The sequence below is a fragment of the Solanum pennellii genome, chromosome 11 (genome assembly GCF_001406875.1).
Source record: "Solanum pennellii chromosome 11, SPENNV200".
Classification (NCBI taxonomy): domain Eukaryota; kingdom Viridiplantae; phylum Streptophyta; class Magnoliopsida; order Solanales; family Solanaceae; genus Solanum; species Solanum pennellii.
In genome coordinates, this window is record NC_028647.1 from 53,690,989 (window position 1) to 53,710,955 (window position 19,967).

Here is a 19,967-nt window from a genome sequence, read left to right on the forward strand (position 1 = left end):
CAATTATTGATTTTAATGATATTTTTTTAATTATTTATTACTCTTTACTTTTATATTTATATTAGAAGTGACTTCGATTCAACATGCCTACTTATTATTTTAAAAGATATTTCAGTCTTTTTAGCTTTATATTATAGTTACGTGTTTTCTTTGTTTGTTATCATCCTTGTCTTTTCAGCTCCATATTATAGTTACGTGTCTTTCATCTGTATCTGTATTAGAAGTGGCTTGATTCAACATGCCTACTTTATTATTCTAAATGGTATTTCAGTCTTTTTAGCTTTATATTATAGTTATGTGCCTTCTTTGTGTGTTATCATCCTTGTCTTTTCAGCTCCATATTATAGCTACGTGTCTTCCATATGTATAATCAATTTATTTTCTGTGTCTTCATCATTAATACACCACCGTTTTTTCGGCATTCTATCCAGGTTAGACTCTTTCATTTTTTCATTGAGATTTTTGTATCATCTTTCTATTCCTCATAATAATGAAGTTGAGACATATTCACCATTTTATCTTTTTTGACCATATTGGATTGGGTATGTGAATATTCAAAATTTGATCCAGGTATGTGACTATTTTCGTCTTTCATTAGGGTTTGTTATTAAATTTGATTTTTCTTGTGTTTTGGAAATCCCAATAATTTTGATTGTTATGATATCAATTTGGGTTGGGTGATTTCCCTATTCTATTTTGGATTGTTAGGAAACTGCATTCAGATTTTTGTTATGTTTTTTCACATGCAATAATTAATGTGATGTTTTGCCGTCGGAATTAACTTTATTGGTTTCTTTATTTTAGTTGGGTATCAATTTTCTGGGCTCTTATGAGTTTATTTTGGAGTTTTTTCATAGCTTCTAGGCAATGAAATTGAAAATTCTCCCATTAGATCCCGACGATATTGCGTTCAACTTATGCATTACCATACTATATTTATTTGGTTTTATTATCTCTTTTATCTCTTTATGATCTTTTCGACAAAAGAAAATAGCAACATATGAATTTTAGTCGCAAGGGAATGACCTAACGACTGAGAAATTGTTGTGGGGAAATTGGGAACCGAGGATGGAATCCCAATAGAGGAATAACTAAAAAAGTGCAGAAATTTCTTGCATCTGCCTAAGCTTAATGGATGGAGTTACTCAATATATGTGTTGCTAGGTCCCTATAGGAATAATTGAAAAAGTGCAAAAATTGCTTGCATCTGCCTAAGCTTAGTGGACGTAGTCGCTCGATATTTGTATTGCTAGGTAGTAGTAAGTACCTAGTGGATTGGTCGAGGTTCACACAAGGTAGCCTAGATACAACAATTATAAAGAGAGAAGTTTATAAGAGTAATTAGCTTGTTTTATCTTTATTTTGTCATATGAGGTTACTTGGTTCTGTTGACATATGTGTTATGAGAATACATAACCTTCCTAGATTACTATTTGCTTTAATGGTGAAGAAAGGATGTTTTAAGTAGTTGTTTATGCTAAATGTCTCAGATGCGCCTTTTCGTGACACAGTCAGAATATCAGAGGTTAACGATTTGCAATTACTTGTACTCGAATTGACCTATTGATCTGTCAGTAGATCTAGGATAAGTCTACTAACCTCTGGAATTTAAATTATCGTCAATGTTTGAATATATAATGATGTTGTTTTTATGCAAAATAATTCCCTTCTTAATCAATTGTCTGTGTTGTGCTGTGAAGGAAAGATTGAAATTCTGAACGATAATGAGGAATAACTCTATAAATTTTCTTGCTTTGGTATTTCCTTTTTCTTTTTTCCAAAACTTAAGAAAGAGTTATCTCCTTAAAAACTTTAAAGAAGTGTCCTGGATTTAATAAGTGAGAAAGGATGTACAAACTGGTAAGATGGGAAACTTATTGCAGCCATGTTAATTGATTCTTGACATTTCAGTTGCAAACTCGGCGTTTAGTTTTTCAATGCTACAATTTATGTTTTTACTGTTAAGTTTTTTTTTTTTTTGGTCATAGTTGATTTCTAGGATGTAGTCTACATTGTGTCTTCTCAAACATGTAATAAAACAATTTGAGCAGTAGTTAAAGGTATGGCCAGCAATAACTTTTGGGTCAGTGATCAAGTTTTCACTGTCATCTTTAACATAAAAGACCATATCATTTAACAACGGAAAGGTGAAAGAATTTGATATTTACATCTCCTTTAAAAATTAAGTTGATACAAGTTTATAATTTTCAGAAGTCTTTCCAATTTTAAGGGTATTATTATATTCTTTCCTTGGGCTTAATTTAAGGTTTTGGAGGAAAGAATAGGTAAAGGACTAGAGTTTTGTTATTTTCAATTAAACCTTCATTTTGCTATATTTTGTAGTGTTAGTTGAAATATTGTTGCTTCTAAGTTTTGATGTGGAGCACTTGTTGTTGATAAATGACATACATGTGGTAGAGGCTATAAATTTAAAAAATTCTATGCTTTCATGCAAAGGCAAGGATTCGATGGGTTGATCTTCACAAAGGCTTTCTAGATATTGAGAGAAAAAATAGAGTGAGAAATGTGCACGTCACGAGTTTGAACACTGTCCATCCAATGTTGGGAAAAGTATCTAAGTGGGATCGTAATAGAGAGTTTGAACTCTGTCCATATCCAAACTGTTGAGTTTTTTCAATGAACAACTGAGGTATGACTAGCTAACTAACAAGGGATTCTTCGACTATTAGATAAAAACGAGTCTTTTCTCGCCTAGCTGGATCTCTCTTAGTTTTTATCCATATAGCTCAAACTATATATTTGAAAATGTTCTATTACTTCACTAATCTTATGAAATGGCTTCAAGTTTTTACTTGATACGAAACAGCCCCGCCGTGGAATTACAAAACTTTGATCTTAGGTGCAAGAGTTGTAGTACAAGACCCCTGTTCTAGAATAAGTGACAAATTATTATCCTTTTGAAATACCATTTGAAACACATGCTGCTCACACTTTCAAAAACAAAAAAATGATTTTTTTATATTTTCCTATGTAAGTTGAAGTACAATGCAAGTAAATTTATTATTTCAATTTTACCATGTTGGGCTTCCTTTCTTGAATCTTACTCCGATAGCACCATATTGCAATAGACTGTGTATTTACTTATGCCCAACCAAAGTTAGAAATGTGCATTAGGGACATTCATTTGACTTATATTCAGACGTTTTAGCATGGTTCAATTTTTTTTAACGCAATCTGCAATGCTGTGTTTATTTCAATTTCACTTATATAAGTGAAATTTTGGCCTTTCAATATATTGCTTCCCCATATGTTATATTGCAGCTATTGCCTTTTTCAGTCTTCACAACATTTCGTACATTAAAATTAGTGTCACTAGGATACCAATTGTAGCTATTTATAGCCTGTTACTTGATGATGACTAAGAATGAATGAGATTGGAAATTCATCGTTTTGGTGAGATTAATCAAAGTAAAAATTCCATAACTGTGATTTGGTGATGATAGATTGTACACAGACATTAGTGAAGTTGTTTTGCCGGCTCAAGTGCATATTCGTATTACATTGAAATAAAATGCTGCTGTTGTGACTATGGCATTTTTAATCATCCTGTTCAGTATCCCCTTTTAAACTCACTTCTTATGTTTGATTTTCTCCTCATTCTTTCTCTTCTCGCATTTTTTGGGCTTCTTCTGGTAAAGTCCTTCACAGATTTGACTCTTTTCCTCGCTAAAGTTTCATTCTTTATACTTTATGTAATATATGATTATAGTAATGTTTTGATAAAGTTTCTGTATTTAGAGTTTAACTTCTTGTTCTTGTGCTTTACTGATGTTTGGTAATTTTTCTTATGTGGATTCTTATGTTTTGCTTTATTTGGTTATTCCATGACCCCTTTTGGGCTTCAGAATCAATAATAGTGTTTTGAGTTTCTTGTGTGTAGTTGCATTCTTCGAAAGGATTTTGATGATCCACTAGACTAGAAAAGATGATCTTATAAAAGTGTCTTGGGTTGATCACTTTTGAACAACTAAGAAATATGTCCAGTGTTTGATTTGGATAGTACTATTGTTTTGTAATGGATCCTGTCAAGTAACAATTGTTATGTCAGTATTATAACTTAACTGGTAGGGCTTTGTGTTCAAAAGCCAATAGTTTATGCCTAGATTTGAATCCCAATAAGTTGCCTCAATAGTCAAATATCCTATTTTATGTTAATATCACACTCATTTTATTAACCAAATAATCAAATTATGCAACTTAGCACATATATTTTCAACATTTCTTCTACAACTGATGCTTTCTCCTTTTGTTATTAACATAATATGTACTACTTTTCTGCATTGCACAACCCTTTTATCCACTCAACTGTTACAAATGTAGATTGCGTTCACTTCTGCTGTTGATAGCGTGGACTCTACTGCCTGCTTGTTTCTTGGAAATTGTCAGGTAATTAGATTTTGCAATCACTCATAAATTTTGAAATGATATGCTACTATACTTCTCATTTACTCCTCATATCTACATACTAAATTTATTTTCCCTCTTATTTCACAGATACTTTCTGTCTAGACTGAAAAACAATAGTGTGGAATGTAAATAACACAACCATGACAACAAACGAAATAATTGTCATTATAATATCTATATCTATACATGAGTGTGTCTCCATGTATGCACTATCCTTGCATTGAACTCACAAAAATTTTACAACGTAGGGCCCGTGCTTGCACGGGTAGCTCTTACCTAGTAATAATACATATCAATACTATGTTAAGTCTGCTATATGTATTTAAAATAAATTATGTATGCATAATAAGTATTATGATTGTTTTTTAAGTTATATATATGCTTGTTTAGTAAGAAATTGAAAGATTGTATTATAAGCAAATTAAAATGTGCAATAAATGTATTATCCATTCACAAAACTTTTATTTTATGTGAATAAAAAATTAATTTTTGTAATATGTATTAAAATTGTATTACTTAAAAGTGATCAAGTGAAAGAAAAATATTATTGTTATAAATGATAAATATTTTTTTAATATAGTATAGGAATAACAATCTGAAAAATATTTCAACTTTGGTCGAATTTGTTATTGCGATATTAAACTTTCATAAGGATCAATTATCTCCATGAACTATTTAATAATGTATTTTAAAGATATATATGTGTTCACGTGGACACATTATTATTTGTAATTTTGCATTATTTATTATGTCCACGTGGACACACACACACACACACACACACACACATATATATATATATATATATTGTATTAAATAGTCTAGGGAAATAAAAGATCGTCATGAAAGTTTAGTATCACAATAACAAATTCGATCAAAATTGAATATATTTTAGATCCTTATTCCTATTCCTATAATATATTTATATGAGTTTCATAATAATACAAGGGAAAAGGGCAATTTAAACCTTTTTCTATAATATACTAGGCAGTTTTTTGTGATTTAAAGAGGGTGCTGTACACATGGAGACAGAAGCAGACACGCGCACATATATATATATATATACACATATTGTTTGTTGCCATGACTCTGTTATTTAGATTGTATATCTACATTGTACAGTACTTACGGAATGCTGCCATTTTGACTGTTTTACTGTGTTACTCAGCGCTAGACTGGAAGTATCAGTAAAATAAGACTGAGAAATGAATTTAGCATGCAAATATGGGGAGGAGTAAATGTGGAGTATAGTACTGGACTAGTTAAGAATTTATTAATGGTTGCAACCTGTCAATTTCTGAGAAGTAGGCAGCAAAGTTGCTATCGACAGCAAAAGTGTACACCATCAACAATTGTAGTAGCAAAGTTGCTGTCGACAGCAAAAGTGTACACCATCAACAATTGTAGTAGTTGAGCAGCCAAAAGGGTGTTGCCAACCATATTGTAAAAAAGTACTACACTGATAAAGAAAAAGAGAAATTATCATGTTATGATATTGACATACAATCATTGGATTTAAATCAATAGAATATTTGACTGTGGAAAAGCTTATTGAGATTCAAATCTTAGTATAAACTATTCAATTGGTGAACTTCCGAGGAAACATGGGTTATCAAAAAATAAAAGAGAAAGCAAACAAAAGTCTTTATATTGAACAAAAAGTAGAAAATGAGTTAAAATATATGATACACTAACAAGCAAAAATTGAAGTATAAAGACTTCAATTGGTTTCACACATGATAACCAACCCTTAGCTATTGAAAAGTAGAGAAGACAATCCTTCTGTACCAAAGACTCATTTCTCTAAGCATTTAAACTTAGCAAAAGACAAGGTCAACTTGATAGTTAGGCCTTCTAGCAGTAATTTTTACTTCTTTTGTGTGTAGCAACATTTTCCTTTTGGTTATTATAACAATTGAAATTTTTTGGTGTATCAAGAGATATATTGTTGGATAACAATTGGAAGTTGTGTGGAGAGAATACCTTTTAGTCTTCCTTTGTCATGATTTGCTTAAGCTTGTGTTTACTGCTTTCTAGCGTTGTTAGTGCAGTGAGAGAAGAATGCCCATGAGCCATAACATATTTAGGAGTATTTAGCTCTTCACCACTAACAAAGACAACAACTTTGTATCCTTAAACTCCTTAAACACACCCAAATCTCCTGTCAATCAAAACAGTGCATAATAACGTGATTGGACCGCTACTAATCATGGAGATAAAAGGAGGAAGGAGAACGTGGATCGTTATCTATAGTAGAAATCACATTAAAATTGCGTACTCTGACAGATCAAAATCACATTAGTTAGTTTTGAAGTTTTGATTTATCACCAATCTAGTAAAGTTTTTGATTTTTTTTTATGTTCGACTATTCAAGAGTATCTAGTGAATGTGGTTTTGCTCTAAGATATGACACATTTAGCACGGAATACAAACAGTGACCCTGAGTATTTGTTGAGTGTACCTTTCTCTGATATTGGAAACATTTCGTATGGTCGATGGAGCAGTGACAATGTATGAATCAGTGACAATGCATGAATTCGTGTTGATATATTTCACTATTTAGCTATCAACTCACCCAGTAACAAAAACCAATCGTTAAGACTCTTCCATTTCATGATTCTGTTCGATTCTAATATTTAAATTATTGAACGATGATTTTAATTCAGGTTTTGAATCGATCTTTTAGAATTATACTTCTAGCCTATGTATTATATTGCTGGTATCACCACCACCCCACTAAAAATGGTAATGGCTTTTGCTAGCATACTAGTATACCCCGTTTGAAGTCCTAGATTCGCAAGGTTGTAATGGAAGAAAAAGATGAAAAAAGTGCTCTAAGGGAAGACCAAGTTTCGCGGACAAAGCTTTTGTTGCTGCAAAAGCAGCAGCTGCAGCTGCTGATGTGGCCCGCTAAAGTCAGGAGATGCTCCCATCTAAAAATGAAGGTTTGTTAGTAAAGTTCTCTGCGTTAATACTGAAACAGTTTCTCTTGCTTTTTTAATTGCATTACCCCATGCTAAGCTTATCCATTCATCAATATTTTGCAATGGAAATCTTCTTAGCAATTTGACTTGTTGTCCTCCACAGAAAAAGGTACTTTAAGGAACGAAGGGACGATTTCTAAGACAAAGGCTTGAAATGACTCGACGAGGTTGGATATTCACTCTTATCCAAGGAAATATATATAAGCAACTATGGAAGGACGTATAGCGTGGATCAGAGTTATATTAGATAGCTGTAACATGTCAATTTATCAATTAGTTATTGCATAAAGCTTGCAAACTCAAAGATATGTTTGATTAGATTAAACAAATTATTAACAAAATTCAACTGGCATACCTAAAATGTATTATCAGTTATAATATATAAGGGGAAGATAAAACAGTTGGTATATAGGTATAAAGGAAAAGATTGCTTCATTTTTTTGTATAAAATATTAGTTAATGTACATGTCTTAACATCGCGAGGCTTAGATCACAATTTTCAGTTTTGAACGTTGGGACGTAAAATGTACTTACTGATAGTCGATGATGGTGAGTTCTTGAGTTCTGTTCCCATTTGAGACACATGATGGAGGGCTACCATTTATCACGATGGCAAGAATATCTTGCAGAAAGTAAAGAGTTATTAGTTAGTTAGAATAGTTATGAAAAATGGATTATATGTGTGCTAAGTATAGTGTAAAGATACTTTGAGAAGTACAATGAGCAGAAATTAGTAATCATTATGTCAATAACAACAAGGGACTGATTGATAACTCGATAAAGAACCACATTGTAGCATACAACATTTTCAACATTTGGGAAAAGTTATATTTTATAGGGTATATGAAATTTAAAACACATGAGTATTGGTGAATGTTTATCCATGGACGTGATATATAAAGCCGATGGTAAGACAATAATAAAATTTTTAAAGATCCTTCATTTATATCAGTGAAGTGACTAAAATCAAACAAGTACACTAAAAACCCTGGAATTACCTAGTGATGCAGAAAGTTAATTGTGGTCAACTAATCTAATTCAGTTTGTTTTCATTAAACGGGACATGAATAAACATGAAAATTTAGGATATATTTCATTATTTCAGTAAGTCGAGTCTCAATTCTTGTTGAAGAATAGAAAAAAATCTCTAAACATGATATGACACCATGTTTAGTTCCTGTTTCAGTTATTGGAATCGTCAATTATTTGAGAAGAGAGTTTCAATACTTTCAGAATTCTGGAGAATTAAGATCTACTGTATAAGAAGATAATATAAGAATAGAATTTGAAAGAACGACCAAAAATTGAATTAAGAGTGTATTGGATTGAAACATTTCTGAATGTAGAGCAGTTGAAGTCCAAAAAGATGCAAAATTAGGTGAAATAACAATGGTTCCTTTGGACATACGTGTGTATATTTGATAGGATGTAACTATTGATTTTGCATACAATTATTTTCTCAAAAAAACAACACGGAAACATCATTAAGCAAAAATCTTAGTACAAAAACTAATTCTTAAAATCAGTTGACAGACTTATGAGTTTTTCCTGTGTTCACAAAATCAGTTGACAGACGATTTTGCTAAGCATCGATCCTCCCTCATTATTTGTATAAGATTTCACTTATTCTATGATCCCTCAGCACTGGCCGTCCCTGAATACTTCCATGGCTTCGCTTATCATATGTCATCTTAAGCCTTAGACAAAAATGGTTTTAAAGTAACAGATTGCATTTCTTAAATGGATTGGTATCCATACAGATTTCAATTCAACTTTTTCGAAATTTCATAAAAGAAAATCAACAACATCCACCCCAAACAATAACTTTCCAATAACACAAATTATGCCTACAAAACAAAAAAGACTAAAACATAGATCTATTCATAATTTTTGTGTCTCATTGTCATAATTTTTAAAAATATTTAATCAATATTTCAAAAATCATTATAAACAAATATAATAACGAAGACAAAATGAAGAAGTTTAAATCTATTTCCAAGAAATGAAAATTTGTATAAAGAATCAAGCACTCTTACAAATCAAAACTCAAAGGCAACAATATTCCAACTAACACTATCAAATGTAGCAAGTAAGATTTAACTGAAAAAATTTACATAAAATTTCACTTATCAAATTGAATTCTAGCGTGGAATCAAATTAATGAATAGCCAACTTTAACTAAAAGGAAACCTCAGAATTCAACTTTCCCTAATTCCACAAAGAAAATCAACAACATTCAATCCAAACTGTAACTTTCTTATAACACAAATTATGCCTATTAAGCAAAGAGTAAAACATAGATCTAGAGTGACAATAAGTGCTCCACATCAAAACTCACAAGCAACCAAACAGAACTCTAGCGCGAAATCAAATCTATCAATAACAAAATTTAATTAAAAAGAAACCTCACAATTCTTAGAGCGAGTAAAAAGCAAACTAAAAATAGTATGTAATATATCAATTTAACTACAAATTAATTTGTGAAAATAGATGGCTATTTGTTAGTTTAGTGGCAAATACTTCTTCATCTTGTAATATCATTAATTGATGTTTCTTGTTTCCCTCACTGCTGGTTCGAGGATGACCTCTATCTACCAGTTGGACTTTACAGGTCCATTTTTCTGCTCATGTCGATTTTGTTGATATTCAATCTTTCTGTCATGGCTGAAAACTGAGGTTGTAATATGCAAACCAACATCATTAACGGAAGAAGAATTGTATAAAATAGAAAAATATACAAGGTTAAATAGCATTTCAGAAATTTTCAATACTACCCTGCTCCACCATTTCCCCTCTCAAACTGAGCTCAAACAACTTAACCAATAAACCTCCCTCGCTACTCGTTCTTTCTCGGTTAACTTATACCTTGTTCAATGAACATAATTTACCTACACTAACGTATTTCATAATCAATTATCAATCAGAATTCATGTACCAAAAAATAAATATAAAGCGCCATAGTTTAGAGCTTGTTTGGATTGAATTAAAAGTTCATCAAATCTACAAGTTATTTTTAAATTTCGGAAGAGATTTTCAGCTCCATTGATCAGCAAGAAGTTGCAATATGGAATAGCCGTAAGGTAGTTCTTTAATTCAAATGCGTAGTTACAATGTGAGTGTTGACTGTTTCACTTGCTCATTTGTTCTTAAGGCTTGTGTGGGGTTATGAGATTTTTCATGTGGGAGAATTGTTCATGTGTATGTCACTACACCATTTTCGGCCTACAGCAATACCACGTAAGTGTAGCCTAAACTAGCAAAAAGTGTGGCCTTTGATAAAAGGCTACACTTTTGGACATTCAGCAACACTTTTTAGGGGCTGCCCAAAAGAAGCGTAACCTTTGACATTAGGCAACACTTTTTAAATGTTGCCATCTTTGGCTACACTTAAAAGCGTTGCCTTTTCAGATTTATTGGTCACACTTAAAAAGTGTTGCCTTTTATTGGTCATCTATTGCAACACTTTCAAAGTGTAACTTTTTATCTACCTAGAGCAACACTTACAAAGTGTAACTTCAACATTTATAAGCCTACATGTAGCACAAATATATATAATATATTTACATACATACAAGTGACCTAAAACACAAAATGAACTAATTAATCATTAAATTGAAGCTATATATTTCAAATAAACTTCGAGAAATATTTCATGTACAACCAAAAGATAGTATGTGTTGTGTACATACCCATACTTATACATCAATATTCTAAATGTGTACACAATAAATCAAATATGTATTTAAACTTTTACAATAGTTCAAAAACTCTTCATCATCCACTTCAAATTTGATCACCTCCATTTCCCTACACAAATAAGATATTGGCAGTTATATAGAAGAGGTAAGAAGTTCAGATTGCAACAATATAGAGAGGCAAGAAATCCAGCAGTTACAGAAAATTAGATTGCATCTTTTGATGTTCAAAGTAGATGCCTACTTGTCTTTTGATGTTCAAAGTAGATGATCTTCCCTTAGGTGTCTAGAATTCCAAATGAGTTCAACAACAATGAATAATTGCATTAGGGTTCAAACTTCATAAGAAACAATATAAAATATTTGGTGTTATACAATAACCATGATGCACGCAAACTAACACGAACACTAAAGAAAAAAGGAATTAATGAGGAGACACAAACAATTAGATTCTCCTAATAATTATTTGTTTATTTGTTTGTAGTTATGGAAGCATGCCTTCTACTAGGATGTCAAAAGTTATGGTTATAACATGAATATTCTATATAATAAGAAAGAAAATAGAGAGACAAGTCCAGATTGTAGATTACAGCAGCAACAAAAATTAAAGAAAATTAGATTAGTTTCCTTGTGTAGTTAATATGTTCCACACGATCAAACAAGGAAACTAAATCTGACATAGCAAAACTACACTTCAACCATACCAAACAAGCAAGATGAATAGTGGTCAAGAGAAACAAAACCTTAGCTCAATTCAAACCAAAGCCACTAACAATAAATTACCAATGATGAAATAGCAAAAACAATATATAAGTCAATAAGCAAGATCAAAGATCTGTTATACATACCCTGTGCAAATACGTTTCTGAGTTCTTAGGAAAATCAGAATTGATAACAACGTTAACTGCTTGAATATCAATTCCTCTAGTAAACAAATCTGTTCCATCAAGAAAGAACACAAAATTAAGAAATTTAACAATTAATCAATTTGAAATTTCAGCTGTAACGGAAAGCGTGACGGACCGTCGTAGCCATGACGGTCCGTCCTGCATGTTCGTCATGAAGATCAGAGAAGTAGCAGAAGAAAATTGCAAGTATGGGACGACGGAGTCCATGACGGCCCGTCATGACCACGACGGCCCGTCATGACCACGGCCCGTCATGACCACGACGGCCTCTCATGACTACGACGGCCCATCGCGAGGTCTACGGCGGCCCGTCGCGAGGTCCACGACGGCTCGTCGTGACCACGACGTCCCGTCGCGAGGTCCGTCGACCCAACCGCGTTTTGACAGATTTCCAGCAAATAGAGTTACTATCTATACTTATGGCCAAAACGACTGAATTAGCTGAAGTACAAGTCTATGAGTAAAAAACGTTATCACATATGACAAAAGTTTTAGTAGTTTATGTACAATTTTTCCAAAGCACTAACAATTGTAGAGCCAAAAGTACTACAAAGAAAGCATAATGAACAACCTCTACGCATGCCTATAGATGCAGAACTAGTAAATCACCAATCTATTGTCCATTAGCACTAAACCAAATCACTAAAACACAAACATACACGGAAAAACCATTTAGTACGAAATTGCCTTCATAATGCACCTAAAAAGATTTTTCCATATCACTAACCTACTGTAGGTCACCAAACAAGCACAATGTAGCATGATCAAAGCTGAAGAATGCAACAAAAAACATACAAAACAAACCTGTGCTGCTTCATTTTCAGAATCGCGAGATCCGAGACACTCGGACTGAAAAACTTTACTCGGAGTAGATCGAGATCTCCGAACGACCACCGATGATGAAGATGAAGCCACCGGAGATGACGGGTTCTTCAGCAGAAAATGGAAGCTTCAGCTGAAGTTTTAGGAAATGTGGCCCTTTTTTATTTCTTTAATGTTTTATTCTTTTTAATTTTTCTTTAATGTTTTATTTTTTTGGCCAAATAAAAATGGGAGGGAGATGAAATTTTAATGTTAAAATGTTGGAGGGAATATAAAATTTTGGTGAAAACACTAAGGCCACATTTTTAATGTGTTGTATTTTCAATTATAAAAATAACACACTTTAAAAGTGTGGCCATTCATGTAAATAGTTGTTGCCAACTATAACAACACTTATAAAGTGTAGTTTATCCCATTAAAGAGTACACTTTAGAAGTGTTGCTAAAATTAATGTAGCTAAAAGTCAAAATCATTGGCTACACTTTAAAAGTGTTCCCAAAAGTATTTTAGGCAACACTTTATAAGCGTTGTCAAGATTTAGTGTTGCCGTAGACCTAAAATGGTGTAGTGTGTATAGAAATTTGGGTTTCAATCGAATTTAGTTTTGTTGAATGCACTTTTTCATTTGTATGCTACTTCTGGAGCAATAGATGATGTTATCTTTCTGTTATCCTAGATCAGTAAGTCCATTCGAGTATAAATAATTGAACATCCTTAAACTCCAAGCTAAACCACAAGAGCCTAGAAAACTGATTCTGATGGAGAACTCATATATGAACAGAGGAAGTTCAAAAGGATTTTGATAAAGAAACCCCAACTAAAATAAAGAAACTCATAAAATTGATTCCGAAGGAAAAAGACCAAACTAATTAGTGCATGTGAGAAGACACAACACAAATCTGAATTACTTTACTCTTATATTAGAAAAGGCTAGTAAAAACTGCAATTTGGATGCTAAATTCTGTTGGATTTCTTCTCTTTGCTTATCTCTCGGATGTTCGATTGTGAGATCGAAGAACTAATGGAAAGTCAATGAATCATACTGCACACAATCAGTCCTACAAGGCTCACAGGACTGGAATCAAGAAGCCAAAGAGTCACCGTCACAGCTCCACCAAAGGGGTATGTAAAAAGAACCCAACTTTTATTTACAAACTTTGCTTCTTTTGATATTTTTCTATTGATGTCAATCTCTTTTACAACTTTGCCTGTTGGGTACATTAGCTCATGTTACACTGTAAATGTAAAATTTAAGTTGATGAAGTGTTAATTTTGGAATATGAAAATTGTGTTTGAACACCAAGGATGTAGTTTTCCAATAATCCAAAATAGAACAGGGAAGCATAATCACCCAATCAAAAGGATAATCCAACATCAATAACAAATTCAAATGAAAAAAAATAATAAGAAAACACTTCCGCATCCAGATCAAATTTGGAACTTTGATTTTAACGAAGAAGAAGATGACAAAAAAAACCTCAATTGAAACATGTAAAAATTACACCTGGAGAATGCTGAAGAGAAAACTGAACATTGATGTGCACCCGGTGGAGAAGACACATCAGAATAAGGAACTGACATGACAAAATTGTTAAGCTAGGACGAAGACACGTATACTTTTTAGAAAATGAAATGACAAAACTACCCTTGAGAGCAGTGAAACAGACATGTTGAAACAAGCCTTTTCTAATATATACTAGGTAGACATGGCTCGTGCAAGCACGAGCCCAACGTTGAAAGAATTTGCGAGCTAAATGCTTGTATACAGAGAGACACACACGTATTTCGTTTACATGTTGCACTATATAGTGTTGCATCTTGCCTACATTATGATTTTTGAAAAAAGTATCTGCAGATAATGGAAAATTAGTTCAGATTCAAAGTGGAATATTTAGCTATACATGTCTTTTTATAGCAAGTCACAGTTCCCTTCACACCAATAAAAGTTTTAATCTAATAAATCTCCCTATCTTTTACTGTAGCTTTGTAATAACCTGCAGCAGCTGTCCAATTTTTTCTCAGCCCTGTTGGGAGCATTCTTGTCTCTCATACATGGAAAATACCATTCTTTTTAATTACTCTATTTTTGAGTTCCCTACATTCCAACCCAATACCGGCCAAGATAAAATCATGCCACAACTAATACTAATTAAGATGAGGTCAATTACATAAATATTCACGGATTATAACAAGAGAAATATAACACTTGTAATGCTCAACTATCAAGTAAAAACATCTGTAAGCCACCATTAAGATTGGTGATAACTTTTTTCCAAATTCATTATATTTTCGTATACGAAGATGTCTTCTTCTTTTCCCAAGAGTTTTTTACCTGAGTGTCTAAAGGGACTCCTACGAGTGAATCTTGTGGAGCAGGACAATAATCACATTGACTGTGAAATTCTAAGGAGATGCATTCACATGCGAAGTACATTCCTGATTCTTGCAACAAATAAATGAAAAACACTTCATTACAATTGCAATGTTATCATTAAGGAGATTCATCCTATTAAGGCATATACTCACTTAACCGTATACATGAGAAAAATACATTCTTAATCATAGCAAGAATCTAAGCCTAACGATTATGTCAGATGCAACTTAAGTCTGATTAACACAAAAAATCATCTCAAACACTTGCAAATAGATAAAGTTTATGAAAAAGATAAAGCACAATTGTAAAACCAAACACTAAAATAGTGGAAGAAGCAAAAAGCTCCAAATTCAGTTGAAACAAACAATACAAACATATATAAATATCTCTAAAGACATAAATTTGATTAAACAAAAAACACAAGTTGAAATCAAACTAAAAGCAAAGCAAGCACAGAGTAGGATAGTAAACCCACAAGATGAAAGAGATACATACATACATTACATGAAAACTGAAGTAAACTTGATTGGGAGGGCAGCAAAATCTACTTTGTTGTATGGTGACAAAGCGTGACACCATTGATCTCGATAGAAACTTAATCACATTGAATATTTATATTCAATCGGCATGTCAATAGCGATGTTGGGATCATCTCCTAACATAGTAATTGAGGCATGAAAAATGTAATCCTCAGATCTTAAAATGTTCACTATAAGGAAGAACCAATGCATCACACTTGTGATGAGAGTCTTTTCTTCCTTCATTGTTTTAATGCATCTATAAAAGATATCCTATCTAAAAATGCAATACATGAAATTTCATCTATGCATTATTGTTGAATATGTTATATTGAACTTCCGTCTGCTAGAGTCGCTACTTTAGAAACTAATTAAGACATTTGATAATAAAATTACAAAGAAGAGAGAAAACAATGCAAATAAACTACTTATTATATTATAAAATAAAAGTAAAACATATCAAATGTTTACCTTGTGAACCTTCTAATATAATTGAATACTCTTTTCTTGATTTTACCTTTATGCGCTATGAAATCTATTTTCTCCTTATTCTTCATTTCAACTTCCTCTTTTATTCTATCAACCTGTTTTCAAACTGATCAGCTTGTGCATGAATCTTTTTAACTTTCTTCTAGTATTCTCCTTTTCTATACAAAACAATACGACTTATGGTGCTACGTGTCACAGACCTAGAGAATTTACTAAGACTTTCATGCGGCACTCGACAACTTACTCACGAATCTTTCACGATCTTGTAAGCTCAAGTAAGCCTTTAAGACTCGAAACGCTAAGAGAATGCAAAGAAAGACTTAGAAAGACTTTGGAAGAGAGCTTGTATTAAACTTGGAAGCTTTACTTACAACTTTGGTTGGATTGTTGGATGGATGATTTACAAATGAGAGGCCCTCCTATTTATACTACATCCTAAGAGCCTTAGTGTAAATAAAATTTACTCTACAAGTCCTCCTAAAACTACACTTCAGTCCATATTCTAGAGAATTCTACATTATCTAGAATATGATAAACTCTTCTAAAAAGATCTGAAGTATTAAAGAGAATTCTAGGGAATTCTCTAGTCTTCTCCACAAAACTAGAAGGTTCTAGAGTTCTCTGCAAACCTCTTCAAGAATCTAGATCCTCCTCCCCCATTTGGACGTCAAATCTGGCTGGAATTGTGGTGGGACGTCACATACGACTTACATCAACACTACAAAGACATTTTCATGAAACAAAAGAGCATACAAAGTGAACTTGCTAATTTGAGGGTCTCACCAACAGAATGGTAAACTCAGTTGACAATGACTTGATACACCATTTACATAGATACAAAAACGTACATGGAGTTAGGAACAAGATGGTTAGTTTTAATATCTCATCATTTTTTTTCTTTTCTAAAATGCTCTCTTGAAATGTTGGTGGCCATTGATAATGCCAAGCTAACCAAAAAGTTGATTCGCTAGGAATCGAATCTGTCCTAATTTTTTTTCTTCTTTAATTGCACCAAAAATCCATATGAACAGAAAGAAGGCCAAATTAATTACTGCATGTGACAAAAAAACATTGAAACACAACATTGGCGAATGAAAAAATGAACAACAAAACTTCTCCTTAGCAAAAGCAAAAATTAGAACATCAACAAAAAACTCAAATTGAAAAAAAAATTACAAGTATGAAGAGACCCAGATCGAATTCATGAACAAAAAAATGTGAAAATAACAACACACCAGCCAGAAATAGATGGAAGAAATAAAAAATTGATATTTGTTAATATAAAAAAGTGGAAAAATCAAAACATCACAGCAGACTTAAATCTATTTTTTTTCTCAAGATTATCAAACTGAGCCAAAAATCAATTTTAATTGTTCATTACCTGAACGAATATTGATATTTTTGAGTAGACGATGGAAGAAACTTTCCATATAAAGAAGAGGAACAATTGTTCACTAACATGAAGGAATTGATGCACAGACAATAACAATGGAATAAGTGAAGATGAAGGGACACGTAAACAATGATGTGTCCATTCAAGACACCTCCACAGAAACACTAAGCTATGTGAAAAGACAAATATACCCTCAAATTTGAAATAAAAGACATTAACTACACATGTTGAAACAAGCCATTTCTATTATATATATATTTATATATATATATACACACACACACACACACACACACAAACCGACACAACCTACGTTCTCTTCTTTCAGACGCAAAGAACAGCAGACGCATCAGTCCGGCAAAATCGGAAAAAAGCTACGACCTATGACCTATCAGCATCAGTAGCGATTCCGAATGGCGGAGCACTTTTCCGGATCATCCTACAAGGCTGCACAATGTGCTTTTACTTTAGCCTCGAGAAGGAGCAGGTGGATTCAAATAATTCAATGGTTTTGCTCAAATCGTCCAAGCTTTCCCTATAAATGGGCCTTATCTCCTCATAGATCTCAAGGAGAAAAGTTGGATATGAGATAATTTTAACAGAAAATTATTTATTTTTTAGATTGAAAAGATGAAAATCTAGTGCTTGTTTTTATTTGTATTGATTCGCTTCTTCCCCGAGTTAAGCTTAATGGTGTAAAAGCTTCAGTGCTAGTCTCCCTCCCTGCTTCTGAAAAGGTAATTCCCTCTCATTTAGTTTCTCCTGTTCTGTTTGAATGTTTCAGCGTTATAGCTTAATTTTCCTATAGTTTTTTTTGAAGTGTGGTTAAATCTTACTCAGATTCATGTCTTGATTCTAATCCTAAATTAAGCTTTAAGAAGATAAAATTTTATTGTTTATGATTATTATGATTGAGAAGTGTTGCTCAGTGTTATAGTAGCCCAAAGATAATAAGCCTTCATCAATTTCCATTTGAATTACTATGTTTTACTAATGATGAGCTATTAGTTGAGTTATATGTTTGGATTGATTTCTTTATTTATTTTTGAATCAACGGATTAAATTTTCATACCGAACGGTCGAGTTGACTCGTCCCTAACATTCATGAACCCTATTGTTCTGTTTACATAGTTGTTTAAGTTGCAATGTACAATGTTTTCTTTGTTTTAGATGCATATATAATGAAATCCGTAGGTGCATGATTCTGTTATTTACCATAAAGATGAGCAACTCAGTTGAATAAATGTTGGTGTTTCCTTTTCGTCGGATGTTTTTGTAGACAATAAAATTTGCGTCAAGAAAACAATAATCAAGAACGGAAAATTATAGCAACAATCGATTTTATTATTACAAATGCGAGTGTTACAATCTCTATGATTTCTTTGAATTTGACTTTTCAAATGTACATTCAAGGGCTTTAAAACTTGTTCTTGAATCTCTAATGAACTTGAACTTTATCTTGATCTTAACTTTTATTTGAATTCAAGAGCTTCGAGCTTGTTCTTGAATCTCGATGGTCTTGATTTTGATCGTTCTTGAACTTGAATTCTTAAACCTATAGCTTTGTAGAGAATTAAATGGCGTTTGTACCATGGATTTTCTCTAGCTTCTTGTTTAGAATTTTCTGTCTCTTTTTTGAATTATGAGGATCCCTATTTATAGTTTTAGAATAGAGAGTTGCGATTGGAATAGGATTCTATTCGACCAATCAGATTTAAGTGACATGATATATGGACTTTATGGAGCGGACTTGTCATCTTTGACGCATGTCATGATACTATTGGTTTCTTATTTGACTTGGCATGTTACATCATTTGCACACGTGGCGCCAAGATGGGCTCTAGAATGAGATGGAATTGGGCTTAACAAGTACGGTTCATCCATTGTAGCCCAAATCAATTAATTTAGACTTTAATTAAATCCATATTTATTGGACTTAGATATTTAACTCAATTGTATCTATCCACAATATTTACTTGGATTAATATTAATTTTTCCTATAGAAAATTTAGTAACAGGAAGATTTAATCGGAAATATCGACAAATTCTTGTGGAGTCCAAAACAAAAAAATGAAATAAAAAAAATCAACTGCTCCAATTTCATCTCTATCGAATTTTAATATCAGAATAGCGGATATAGTCATGATTCAATAGGTCAGGTCCACTTACTTTTTACTTTTTCTTTTGTTGATTTCTAACCTTTCGAATCGATTTGGTTGGTATAATGGAAAATAGGAATATTCGGTGATTCAAGAAGTGACTTTTCATTATTCCTAAATTCATACTAATGAAAATTGACTAAACAAATGTTCAACTTTATAACTAAGTATAATGATAATGTATTATCCAGTTAGTT

The 19,967-nt window shown here is 32.4% G+C and overlaps 1 long non-coding RNA gene across 1 annotated transcript; it reads left to right on the top strand.

The window, feature by feature from the left end:
• The first annotated feature begins 441 nt into the window (after positions 1 to 441).
• Positions 442 to 7,847, top strand: LOC114074853. The gene is made up of 4 exons (XR_003575153.1): positions 442 to 570; positions 4,342 to 4,407; positions 7,191 to 7,373; positions 7,516 to 7,847. It is a non-coding gene; the product is annotated as an uncharacterized LOC114074853 (long non-coding RNA).
• The last annotated feature ends 12,120 nt before the right edge of the window (positions 7,848 to 19,967 follow it).